The sequence below is a fragment of the Mytilus californianus genome, unplaced genomic scaffold, assembly GCF_021869535.1.
Source record: "Mytilus californianus isolate M0D057914Y unplaced genomic scaffold, xbMytCali1.0.p SCAF_3, whole genome shotgun sequence".
NCBI lineage: Eukaryota > Metazoa > Mollusca > Bivalvia > Mytilida > Mytilidae > Mytilus > Mytilus californianus.
Window position 1 is genome coordinate 101,384,968 of NW_026262679.1, and position 13,106 is coordinate 101,398,073.

Sequence of the window (13,106 nt, forward strand, 5' to 3'; positions counted from 1 at the left end):
TACTGAGGATGTTGTTGAACTATTAACCTTACACATTATGTTGATCCTATTATGGATAAATAGTTCCAACTGGATGTCAAGCAGCCAATTAAACAATCATTACCATATAATAAAAACAACTATTTCAAATTAAAAGATAATTAATATTTTTCTAGGGCATTCAGTTTTGTAATACATACATTTTAATTGTATTCAACACATTTCATTTAAATTCACCTCACTAACATAATTCCTCTTGCTAAACTGCATCTGCTATGCTTCCTTAATATATACACATGTATGAATTTAATTTTTAATGAAAATTCATGCAGAGCGGCAGTCAAAGCTTATTTGACGAAAATAATCAAAATTATACTAAACCAAAGCGAACCAGAGAGTTGTGTATGGTACAGACTGTACTACAGGCACAAATACATCAAATTATATGAATAAGAGCATGTTTATCTTCCTTTTTCTTTGAAGTAACCAGTTTTACATGTACATAAAATTCTAAATCGCACAATTTAAAAAAAATATTATACCGCTCGCTCCACTTGTAGAGCACCCGCCTCAACAAAAACTCATTTTCAAGAAATAAATACAATAAAAAAAATTTCGCTCCCTCACCCCATATTTTTTGGAGCTTTTGTCCGAAGAACTAAAAATCAAATTGGTGTGGCCTAAAGATTTGGATCTTTTTGGCTTGAAAGATTGTCAGGAACCTGAAGAAACTGAATTCATTATAAACATATGTACACAAACAGGTAGATATATATCTGTATGCATACCTGCCAACTGTCACTATTTGTGGGGGATTTCCCCCATGACAGTTCCCAAATGGAAATTTTGAAAGAGCAATTTTGTCGACAATTTAAAACAAAACAATCAATTTTACCATGGTTATAGGATAGTAAAAGTATGAAGAAGCAAAAAAAAACATTAAAATACATTTGAAGGACCCATTGAAGGTTTTGTTGGACTATTAAGACCCATCTCACACAGAAAACCCCCATGGGCATTTTGAAATGCTGGCAGGTATGCTGTATGTAGTATTTAAACAAAACATGCTTCAACAGTGTGCAAAATTACTGTTCCATTAATGTATTATGTATTTTAAGGAAAGATGGGGGTACTTTTAACCACAATCTGAAAGCACTAAATTCTACTAATTCTAAATGTTTACTGTGGATTCATTTATTTTCGTGGGTACCAATTTTCATGGATTAAGGAAAACTTGCATGTTCGTGGATATTTAATTTTGTTGTTTTTGTCGAGCCTGCGGCTTTTGTCGCAAAGCGAGACATAGCGATCCTACATTCCGTCGGCAGCGGCGTTCACAAATATTCACACTTTGGTTAAAGTTTTTCAAATTTTATTAACTTTCTTAAACTATCCTGCATTTCAACCAAACTTGGACAGAAGCCCATTTTGTTGAGCCTGCGACTAACAGCAAAAGTAGGCGAGACACTTGGTTCCGCGGAGCCCTTACGAATTTGCCATTCTTTGAACATTTTATTTCAAGGTAAACCTATAACCACAAAAAGGTTAACCACGAAATCCACAAAAATTGTTATCCAACTATTAATAATGAATCCACAGTATGTATGATTTTTGTCGAGCCTTCGACTTTAAGTCAAAAAAGCGAGACATAGCGATCCTACATTCCGTCGGCGTCATTGTCGTTGTTGGCGGCGTCCACAAATATTCACTCTGTGGTTAAAGTTTTTGAAATTTTAATAACTTTCTTAAACTATCCTGGATTTCTACCAAACTTGGACAGAAGCTTGTTTATGATCATAAGATAGTATCCAGAAGTAAATTTTGTAAAAATAAAATTCCTGTTTTTCCGTATTTTACTTGTAAATGGACTTAGTTTTTCTGCCAGGAAACATTACATTCACTCTGTGGTTAAAGTTTTTAAAATTTTAACAACTTTCTTAAATTATCCTGGATTTGTACCAAACTTGGACAGAAGCTTGTTTATGATCATAAGATAGTATCCAGAAGTAAATTTTGTAAAAATAAAATTCCTGTTTTTCCGTATTTTACTTGTAAATGGACTTAGTTTTTCTGCCAGGAAACATTACATTCACTCTGTGGTTAAAGTTTTTAAAATTTTAACAACTTTCTTAAATTATCCTGGATTTGTACCAAACTTGGACAGAAGCTTGTTTATGATCATAAGATAGTATCCAGAAGTAAATTTGTTAAAAATTTTTTTTTATTTTTTCCATATTCTACTTATAAATGGACTTAGTTTTTCTGCCAGGAAACAATACATTCACTCTGTGGTTAAAGTTTTTAAGATTTTAATAACTTTCTTAAACTATCCAAGATTTGTACCAAACTTGAACAGAAGCTTGTTTATGATCATAAGATAGTATCCAGAAGTAAATTGGTTAAAAAAAAAAAAATTTCATTTTTTCCGTATTTTACTTATAAATGGACTTAGTTTTTATGCCAGGAAACAATATTTTCACTCTGGTTTTTAAAATTTTAATAACTTTCTAAAACTATCCTGGATTTGTACCAAATGTGGACAGAAGCTTGTTTATGATCAAAAGCTAGTATCTAGAAGAAACTTTTGTTCAAATTTGTACCTGTTTATCTGTATTTTACTTATAAATGGACTTAGTTTTTCTTCCAGTTAACATTAAATACAGTCTGCAGTTAAAGTTTTTAAAACATTTATTAGATTCATAAACTATCCTGGATTTATACCAAACTTTGACAGAAGCTTCTTACAATCAAAAGATAGTATCTAAAGGAATATTTTTATTGATTTTTTTCCCTCATTTTTGTTGAGCCTGCAATTAACAGCAAAAGTAGGCGAGACACTGGGTTCCGCGGAACCCTTACAAATTTTTCAAGAGATTGCAAGAAAGTGCATGCAAGCCCAATTACATTCTAGTTGAGTGCCCATGTGTGCCCTGTATTAAAGTACATGTACACAAATATATGCACAGCTGAATGTGAATTGGGTTTAAATGAAGCATTGCTCCAAAAACTTTTTTGTTAAATTGGTCTGGAGTTTCCAGGCTACTATCTGAGAATGCACTAGCTAAACTAGCCTTTTGGTCATAATATCCCAATATAATTTAAATGATTCCCTATGTAGATAATCAACTTTAAACAATAAAATATATAAAAAAAAAATTCTGTTTGATCTACAAATCATTGATGAGTCTTATCATTAGTCTTCTTTAATGTTATAAATCAATAAATCTTTTTTTCCAGACAAAATAACATCAACACTGGTTGATACAATTCTAGGAACCGGCGAAGAAGTTAAAAGTTTTACAAAATACAGAAGACTTGCAACGGAAAATCCAGGAAACAGGTCTTTTACTGAACAGTATGAGAGAGCCAAGATGATTGTTGGATTTAAACCGCTTGGAAAATACAACCAAATGAGGACAAAAAATGCATCAACAAACAAAACAACTAATGGAACGTTGGGGCATCAGTACCTAGTTCTGATTCTAAAAACATTGTTCAAAATCTTCTACAAGGTTTAGAAGACTGTACATACATGTATATATTTATATTTATATTTATATAAGAAAGGGGGAAAAAAATTAAAAAAATAATGCATGTGCTTGAAACTTGTGTACATACATGTAATGAATAGAAAAAATGAAAGAAAACAAAATGAAAACAAAATGAAAGAAAAAAAAAAAGAAAGAAAGAAAAAAAAAAAGACAGAAAAAAAGAAAAGAAAATAGAAATAAACAAAATGAAAAAAAAGAGAAAAAAAGAAAGGAAAATAAAAAAAAAAGAAAGAAAAAAATATTTGAGGAGGGAGGTGGGTAATGCAGCCAAGTAATACTGTATTCGCCAATTTTCATGCACCATAACACCCACAATCGTGATAGTACTCTTAGATTAGCCTAAAAAATTTGTGATTCAATAATATAACCTCATCATTCAGAAAATCTATTTTAAAAATTATCTTTACAATCATCATCTAGAGCAGACCAATATTTACATCTTTTATCATTTTTATTGATGTAAGATACCCCATTTTTAATTTCTAAATAAAACCAAGGTGCTTATTATTATGAATACAGTACAACTTGCCAGTCACAAGCCTGGAATAAAGAGCCACATTAGAATATCAAGAATTAAGTTAGTTTAAACAGGACTGTTCACAACTTGTTTTGCTATTATATGCTTGTCACTCAATAGTTTTTTCATTTCCTTTCAATTAGGTCAATATATTCTATAGCATGTTTAGTTACATGTACCTACCCTTTTTCATAGTCTCGATATACAAACCCTTAATTAATTGCCTTCACAGTGTTTCCCATATACAAATGTACTCCAGGTAAACAAAATATTCTGGAACAAATTGTACATTCTAGTTGTACAGTATGTGTCATACTAGTAAAAAAGGGGGGATACAAATTTTAAACTTTTAACATATATTTAAATCATGGATTTATTGTGGCTTTTAATGCAGAGTGAACCATCATATAGTTTTAATTTTAGATTTATTGTGGCTTTTAATGCAGAGTGAACCATCATATAGTTTTAATGATATTGTAGAACCAACTTGTAAATTTCAGAATTACACCGATTAATACATACGTAAAATTATGTATTGTACTAGGAATACACAAATCATATGATAACTCAATATAATTTATATGTAGTTTTTATTTTAGTCAAGACCATGCTCATTACAATAAAAATTGTTTACAAATATCTTTAGTTCAGAGATAGTTTCTTTTCAGAGTCACAGTGTCTAATATTTTTTGTTCAACATACATGATCACATACAAAAGTCATGGGAATAACGTCAGAAATCTAAGAAATGTTTGAATAAATCAATGATGTCTGCATGAAAATATAAATATCAACATATTACATTTGGTTTTCATCAGAGAGTCCTTGAAGATAATCTGCTGATCCTCACTATAGAAAAACAACAAAATAGTCAGTCCTTTGAATATGGTGGAGGGCAAAACCTTCTTACCACCACTTATTGAGAACTCTGCTGGACTACATTTCCTTAATACGCCTGTGTAAAATAAACTAAAGAGGTACATTGAAAAATGTCACGCATTTGATAAAAGAAAAAAGGTGCCAATGTTAAATGTATGAAAATTCTACAGAATCATTTCTTGCCAAATTTAAATGGCTTACATCTTGAAAATCAGGACATTTTTTTCGCCATCGAGCATGTTCGCCATTGAATGACCTCCCGATTGAATTCTTCTAAATTACATGCCAGGTCAGTCTCGTATGTCTCAAACAATGTTTTGTTTGTTGGTTATATTTCCTACAACACGAGAAAGCAGATACTGTGCAAAGAAGCGATTTTCTGAAGATATCATTTTTTTCTGCTTGAATTACAAATTATCGGATAAGGACCGAATTAAAGATAAATCTATCCTTGTTTTAATAAATGCCTCCCCTTCAGAGATGCAAAATATGACACCCTGAGCGACACATTACATTTCAATGTAAAATTTACTTTAAAACCAATAAATTTTGACTAAGAAGCTGGCATTTGGTTAAATTCTATGATAGGAATTAGTTTCTTTATAAATCATACGGGAAAAAATTGCCAAAAGTAGTTTTATTTCCTGAATCATGCATATGAAGTCTCAAAATCTGCAACACAGAAAACTAGCGGTACCGGCATTGTCATCATAATACTCAAAATAGTATCTATATACAGAAGAATACAGCACTGGGCTTACCGCATCGCGCGTAGCGCAGCGAAGGTTGGCATCTGATTGTGAGGTGTTATACACCAGCGGCAGCATGTTCGCCATCGGGCTACCTCCCCAATGAATTCTTCTAAATTACATGCCAGGTCAGTCTTGTATGTCTCAAACAATGTTGCGATTTGTTCATTGGTTATATTTCCTACAACACGAGAAAGCAGATACTGCGCAAAGAAGCGATTTTCTGAAGATATCAAACGCGACTCCAGTTTCATTATCATGTGGTCTATGAACGCAAAATATAATGAAACTTTCCAATACTGTTTTGGCGTGTTTGCAGGGTGATTGGCTCTGGTAGTCTGTCGACCACATGGCCTCGTCATATTTATTCATATTTTGTTTTGCCCTTTTTTCAGCATGCCGATGTGCACGCAACTGCATGTTGGCATATAGGGAGCTAGGTATCTGGGAATTATTGGAATCTGGAATAGTTCTGAATTCTGCAAAATTGATAAGGAATGTATGATGAAAACTAACCCTATTAAGGACGGTTGGCCATGCATACAAGGCTGAGTGGGCTTAGTTAGTTCATATTGAAATATCAGTGATAGTAAAATGAACCTTATGTATAACTTACAACAAAATTATTTTTATTTACCTGTGTACGTTATTTTATTTGGTGGCATTTTGTCCAAGGTTACCGTTGCCTTTCTGATATTGTTTTACATCTAACCCCCTTGATATGTCTTTTGATTGAGTTAAGCCATTGCAATTGACATTTTATAGTGTGTTTCTATGTTGTGATGTTACACTATTGTTTCAGGTATGGTGAAGGTTGACGCCTATTAAAACGTTTAAACCCGCTGCATTTGTTTGCACCTGTCCTAAGTCAGGAACCTGATGTTCAGTGGTTGTCGTTGTTGATGTGGTTCATAAGTGTTTCTAGTTTCTCAGTTTTTATATGATTAGAACATTGGTTTTCCTGTTTGAATGTCATTTTTGCGGCTCTTTATAGCTTGCTGTTCAGTGTGAGCCAAGGCTACATGTTGAAGGCCGTACTTTGACCTATAATGGTTTACTTTTACAATTGTGACTTGGATGGAGAGTTGTCTCATTGGCACTCATACCACATCTTATATCTACTTATGGTTAGTTTTCATCATACATTTCTTATCAATTTTCCAGAATTCAAATTTATTTCAGATTCCAATAATTCCTTGTTTGCAGTTTAAAATGTATGACAATGAATCACATTAATCAGAGACATATATACATGTATATATGTCTCTGCTTTAATAAGAATAATAAAAGAGTTAATCTTTAATTGTAATTCCCAGTTAATTAGTGTTTTCCTTTTTCAATTTCATAAAATAAGGCAGAGAAATTGAAAAGTGTCTATTTCATTTTCAGATAACAATTCCTGTGCCTGCATAAAATAATTATGTGATCAATTCTGTAACAGTAATCAAGATTCAAGGTGTAGGTCAAGCACCTGACCCTGGAGACCTTTTTTTTCTGATCGATTATATCAGGGTTTTTTTTATCTCTAGTTGTTCCTGGCTGGCCATGACCGTCTATGAAGGGGTGTATTTAGTCAAAGTTGGTTTGGTTGTATTTAGGATAATAAATATACATAGGAATTGTATGATTTTGAATTATGTATGCATTGCAATAATAGTATTTGTGAATATTTATATAATACAATCTGGCGTCCATCGAGCATAACAGGCTGTCAGCAAAGTAAGATTATGTTTGTGTTGTGTTATATTTGTAGTTAATGCACAAAATCATCTTTTGTCAATGTCTTTCTCATTCCCTAGTAAGGTCCTACCCTAGAGTTTAGCTGGCATTGACAAAAGGACTCGGGTTCCTAAAAGTGGGTTTTTACCTGGTCAGCCACAAATCATTGGAATGTAGTTATTTAGTTTTTCAAAATGAAATACATAGGTTAAGATGAGATTATTTTTATAGTATGAGTTATTGAATTGATATTGTATAGTGTATTATATATACTGTATAGTGTTATATAAATAATATAAAGGTGTAATACCACCATTGATTTTCCCATATAATTATCATATTAGTCTTTGTTAAATTTGCACTTTTAAAAAAATTGTGCAGAATTGATCTGTTTCAAATAAAGAAATACTTGGCATGAGTAAAGTTTTATCCTTTCCAGTATTATAAAAAATATTTCACATAACATTTCATGGCATATAAAAAAATAACCAACACTGGAAGTTAATTAATTAAATTTTCACTTTTTTAACCTGTGTACAAGCTTTAGTAACCATGTAACCTCAAGTTTCCAAAATATTCTATAGAAACCCCAAATAAAAAAATAATGGTGCTTTGAAATACCCAAGATATATGTTTATGACCCAGAAATGTTTTACTGCAATGAAATGTAGGATTAATTACCTACAACTGTCAAATTCAAGGGAATATTTTTTTCAACCTATTTTCATATGCAACCGGATGTGACGTACTACACCTAAAGAAGACTTTTTTGTTAAATAAACTGAATGTGACTTTTTTCTTTTGTAATACTGGTTATTTCAAGCATTCCTGTCAAGTTCTGTCATAATCAGTTCAATAGTTTGAGAAAAATCTAGTATAATGTAAGACGACATCTACAGCTTTCTTTAAAAAATCCAAACCAAGCAGCATCATGATAGAATGTAGTGTGGACCAATAAATGATCAAATATTTATCTCATCTGCCTACAAACAGTTGAACATGATACAAAAGATGACTTTAGGATGATAAATATTACTAATGGACCTCTTTGTCTTCCTTATAAGGTCTCTTTTGGTCGATTCATACCTCTCATTTCCTCAAAATTTCTACTTTTTAGGCCAATAAATAAAAATTTTGGTAACTTTCACTCATTTATGATAGAAATGTTATAATAAATGATTAATTGAAGTATTCAAGCTGAATGAACTACCCTTATAAAAGTTTACTGTCTCCAAGGAGGTTTCAATAGGTCCTTACATAAAACTTAAATTTACACCGCGTTCCAGAGAGGGACATAAAAAGCTCCTCTTTTGGTGAATAATTTGTTGTTACTGCTTTAAAAATAATTTCATTTACTTAAAACTATATATTTATAAAAGTATTTCTTAGGAAAAATTTTCTAGTATAGCAGAATACAAGAAATAAGGAGAAAAAGCTCCCCAAAACTCTTAAGTATGGCTTGTTCTGTCAACTAATATTCATGGTAAAGTCCTATTTCAAGGAAATTTTCTTATAAAATGTGTTTTGGAGAATCAATCCACTCAAGTTTCCAAAATATTCTATAGAAACCCCAAATAAAAAAATAATGGTGCTTTGAAATACCCAAGGTATATGTTTATGACCCAGAAATGTTTAAGGGAATATTTTTTTTCAACCTATTTTTGTATGCAACCGGATGTGACTTGCTATGATTTGGTGGTATTACACCTAAAGATATACACTATACACTATACAATATCAATTCAATATCTTTATATTATTTTTTTGTCTTATTAACCTGGCAGCTCACAAAATGCAGTACTCAAGCTAGTCAACAAACAAGAATGTGTCCATAATATATGGATGCTCCACTCATTTTCTATGTTCAGTGGACCGTCACGTGAAATTGGGGTCAAAACTCTTATTTGGCATTTACAATTAGAAAGATCATACCATAGGGAATATGTGTACTAAATTTCAAGTTGATTGGACTTCAACTTCATCAAAAACTACATTGACCAAAAACTTTAACCTGAAGCGGGACAGACGAACGAACGAACAAACGAAGGGACGCATAGACTGAAAAACGTAATGCCCCTCTTCTATCGTAGGTGGGGCATAAAAATAAGTTTGTGCTGTGTTTTTCATCAAGTAGTTAGGTTTTTTGTAAGACACTTTATATTTACATAGGACATATATCCTAAAGTTATCCTGTGACAAAATTCCCGAAACTTGAAACCCGATTAAATATATTGCTTAGTTTGTATCCGAATTTTTTTTTTTTTTATGTGCGAGTGGTTTCCTACGTCAGTTTTCTAATTTTTTACCTCGCATGTCCCAAAGGTTCAAGTGAGCTTTTCTCCTCACTTGGCATTTGTCACCGTCCATTATCTTTTACACAAATATTCACCTCTGAAACTTCTAGGCCAAATTTGATTAATCACTATGGTGTCTAGTTTACAAAATGTGTCCGATGACCAACAAGGGCAATATGGGTTTAATATAAAACATAAGGATAAAGGAGAATTTGTCTATTATCTTGAAAACCACTTAATAGATAGAGAAAAATGACACCAATTTTTTTCCGTTATGCCTATTTGCCTGAAAACTATAATAGATAGAAAATTTATATACCAAAAATGATTAGCAAGACCAGATCCTTAAATAAGTTTACATGGTTTTATCTGTTTCTCAGGAACTATAAGCATGAGGGTCACTATATTTGGTGTAAAGTGTACATGTCTGTCTGGCAGATTTCATCTGACCTTGACCTCGTCATGAATCTATGAAAAGACCACATCAAAAGATCAATGTAATAATAATAAAATGCTTCGCTGGGGCGCAGCTTGATACGACCACAGAGGTCGAACCCTGAACAGTTGGGGCAAGTATGGACACAACATTCAAGCTTGATACAGCACTAAATTTGGATTGTAATTAAATATTTGACACAGCATAGGTTTCTGACACAGAATGAATGTGGTCTAAGAACTTAAAATTTTTAATTTACCTATTCAAACCATATCATTATTATTTGCTTTTATATATAAATCAGAAATAACCAATTTAAAATGGAAAATTTAAAAGAAAAAAAAGGGAAAAAAATCCCCCCTCCCCAAATTTTTTGAACCCCCTTATGATTCATCACCACCAAACTCAATCCCAGCCTTCCCTTTTTGGTATGGTACCTTGCAGTACAATTTCAGAGAGATCCATACACTTGAACACAAGTTATTGTCTGGAAACTAGAAAAATGCTTGTTTTTTGGCCCCTTTTTGACCCCAAATTCCTAAACGTTTAGGGCAATTACCCCCAAACTCAAACCCAGCTTTCCCTTTGTGATATGGAACCTTGCAGTACAATTTCATAAAGATCCATACACTACACACAAGTTATTGTCCTGAAACTAGAAAAATGCTTATTTTTTTGCCCTTTTATGGCCCCTAATTCCTAAAATTTTGAAGGAATTACCATCAAAATCAATCCCAGCCTTCCCTTTGTGGTATGGTACCTTGCAGTACAATTTCAGAGAGATCCATACACTTGAACACAAGTTATTGTCTGGAAACTAGAAAAATGCTTATTTTTGGCCCCTTTTTGGCCCCTTATTCCTAAACATTTTGGGCAATTACCCCAAAACTCAATTCCAGCTTTCCCTTTGTAATATGGAACCTTGTAGTACAATTTCATAAAGATCCATACACTTACACACAAGTTATTGTCATGAAACTAGAAAAAATGCTTGTTTTTTGGCCCTTTTTGGCCCCTAATTCCTACAATTTGGAGGCAATTACCCCCAAAATCAATCCCAGCATTTCCTTTGTGATATGGAACCTTGTGGTACAATGTCAGAGAGATCCATACACTTACACACAAGTTATTGTCATGAAACTAGAAAAAAAGCTTGTTTTTTGCCCCTTTTTTGCCCCTAATTCCTAAAATTTGGAGGCAATTACCCCCAAAATCAATCCTAGCATTCCCTTTGTGATATGGAACCTTGTGGTACAATGTCAGAGAGATCCATACACTTACACACAAGTTATTGTCATGAAACTAGAAAAATGCTTGTTTTTTGCCCCTTTTTTGCCCCTAATTCCTAAAATTTGGAGGCAATTACCCCCAAAATCAATCCCAGCATTCCCTTTGTGATATGGAACCTTGTGGTACAATGTCAGAGAGATCCATACACTTGAACACAAGTTATTGTCTGGAAACTAGAAAAATGCTTGTTTTTTGGCCCCTTTTTGACCCCAAATTCCTAAACGTTTAGGGCAATTACCCCCAAACTCAAACCCAGCTTTCCCTTTGTGATATGGAACCTTGCAGTACAATTTCATAAAGATCCATACACTACACACAAGTTATTGTCCTGAAACTAGAAAAATGCTTATTTTTTTGCCCTTTTATGGCCCCTAATTCCTAAAATTTTGAAGGAATTACCATCAAAATCAATCCCAGCCTTCCCTTTGTGGTATGGTACCTTGCAGTACAATTTCAGAGAGATCCATACACTTGAACACAAGTTATTGTCTGGAAACTAGAAAAATGCTTATTTTTGGCCCCTTATTCCTAAACATTTTGGGCAATTACCCCAAAACTCAATTCCAGCTTTCCCTTTGTAATATGGAACCTTGTAGTACAATTTCATAAAGATCCATACACTTACACACAAGTTATTGTCATGAAACTAGAAAAAATGCTTGTTTTTTTGCCCTTTTTGGCCCCTAATTCCTACAATTTGGAGGCAATTACCCCCAAAATCAATCCCAGCATTTCCTTTGTGATATGGAACCTTGTGGTACAATGTCAGAGAGATCCATACACTTACACACAAGTTATTGTCATGAAACTAGAAAAAAGCTTGTTTTTTGCCCCTTTTTTGCCCCTAATTCCTAAAATTTGGAGGCAATTACCCCCAAAATCAATCCTAGCATTCCCTTTGTGATATGGAACCTTGTGGTACAATGTCAGAGAGATCCATACACTTACACACAAGTTATTGTCATGAAACTAGAAAAAAGCTTGTTTTTTGCCCCTTTTTTGCCCCTAATTCCTAAAATTTGGAGGCAATTACCCCCAAAATCAATCCTAGCATTCCCTTTGTGATATGGAACCTTGTGGTACAATGTCAGAGAGATCCATACACTTACACACAAGTTATTGTCATGAAACTAGAAAAATGCTTGTTTTTTGCCCCTTTTTGGCCCATAATTCCTAAAATTTGGAGGCAATTACCCCCAAAATCAATCCCAGCATTCCCTTTGTGATATGGAACCTTGTGGTACAATGTAAGAGAGATCCATACACTAACACACAAGTTATGTCTGGAAGTTACAAAAATGCTTATTTTTGGCCCCTTTTTCCTTTACTGTTGGTACCATAACCCCCAAAATCAATCTCCACCTTCCTTTTGTAGTATTGAACCTTGTGGTAAAATTTCATAGAGATCCATTCACTTAAACTAAAGTTAGAGTGCGAAAACCAATGTGTCTTCGGACGACGACGACAACGCTGACGTCGACGCCGCCAATATACGACTTCAAAAGTTTTTTGCGGTCGTATAAAAACTTATACCCCCCTTCGTATTCTGAACTTTGGTGATTATAAGCATTGTGTGTAAGTTTCATAACATTTAGTTGAGAAAACTAAAGTTTAATAAGAGAACAGAAACCAAAAATTCAGCAATTTTTATGTTTAAAAAGGGGCATAACTCAAGAATGGTAAAAATGATGC

At 33.0% G+C, this 13,106-nt stretch overlaps 2 long non-coding RNA genes across 49 annotated transcripts in view; one reads left to right on the top strand and one right to left on the bottom strand.

The window, feature by feature from the left end:
- Nucleotides 1-3,533, top strand: part of LOC127735587 (uncharacterized) — a 40,918-nt gene extending 37,385 nt beyond the window's left edge. For all 45 annotated transcript variants that reach the window (XR_007998490.1, XR_007998497.1, XR_007998500.1 and 42 more), the window contains one exon: nt 3,217-3,533. This is a non-coding gene — a long non-coding RNA (uncharacterized LOC127735587). The remainder of the gene's footprint in view (nt 1-3,216) is intronic.
- LOC127735589 (uncharacterized) overlaps nt 1-13,106 on the bottom strand; it is a 181,258-nt gene that overhangs the window by 48,498 nt on the left and 119,654 nt on the right. The window contains exons 2-3 of one of the 4 annotated variants that reach the window (XR_007998501.1): nt 12,004-12,776; nt 10,483-11,692 (exon numbers count right to left, since the gene is read on the bottom strand). This is a non-coding gene — a long non-coding RNA (uncharacterized LOC127735589). Of the gene's footprint in view, nt 1-10,482; nt 12,777-13,106 lie in introns of those variants that run through there. The other 3 variants (XR_007998503.1, XR_007998502.1, XR_007998504.1) reach the window with 3 other exon arrangements.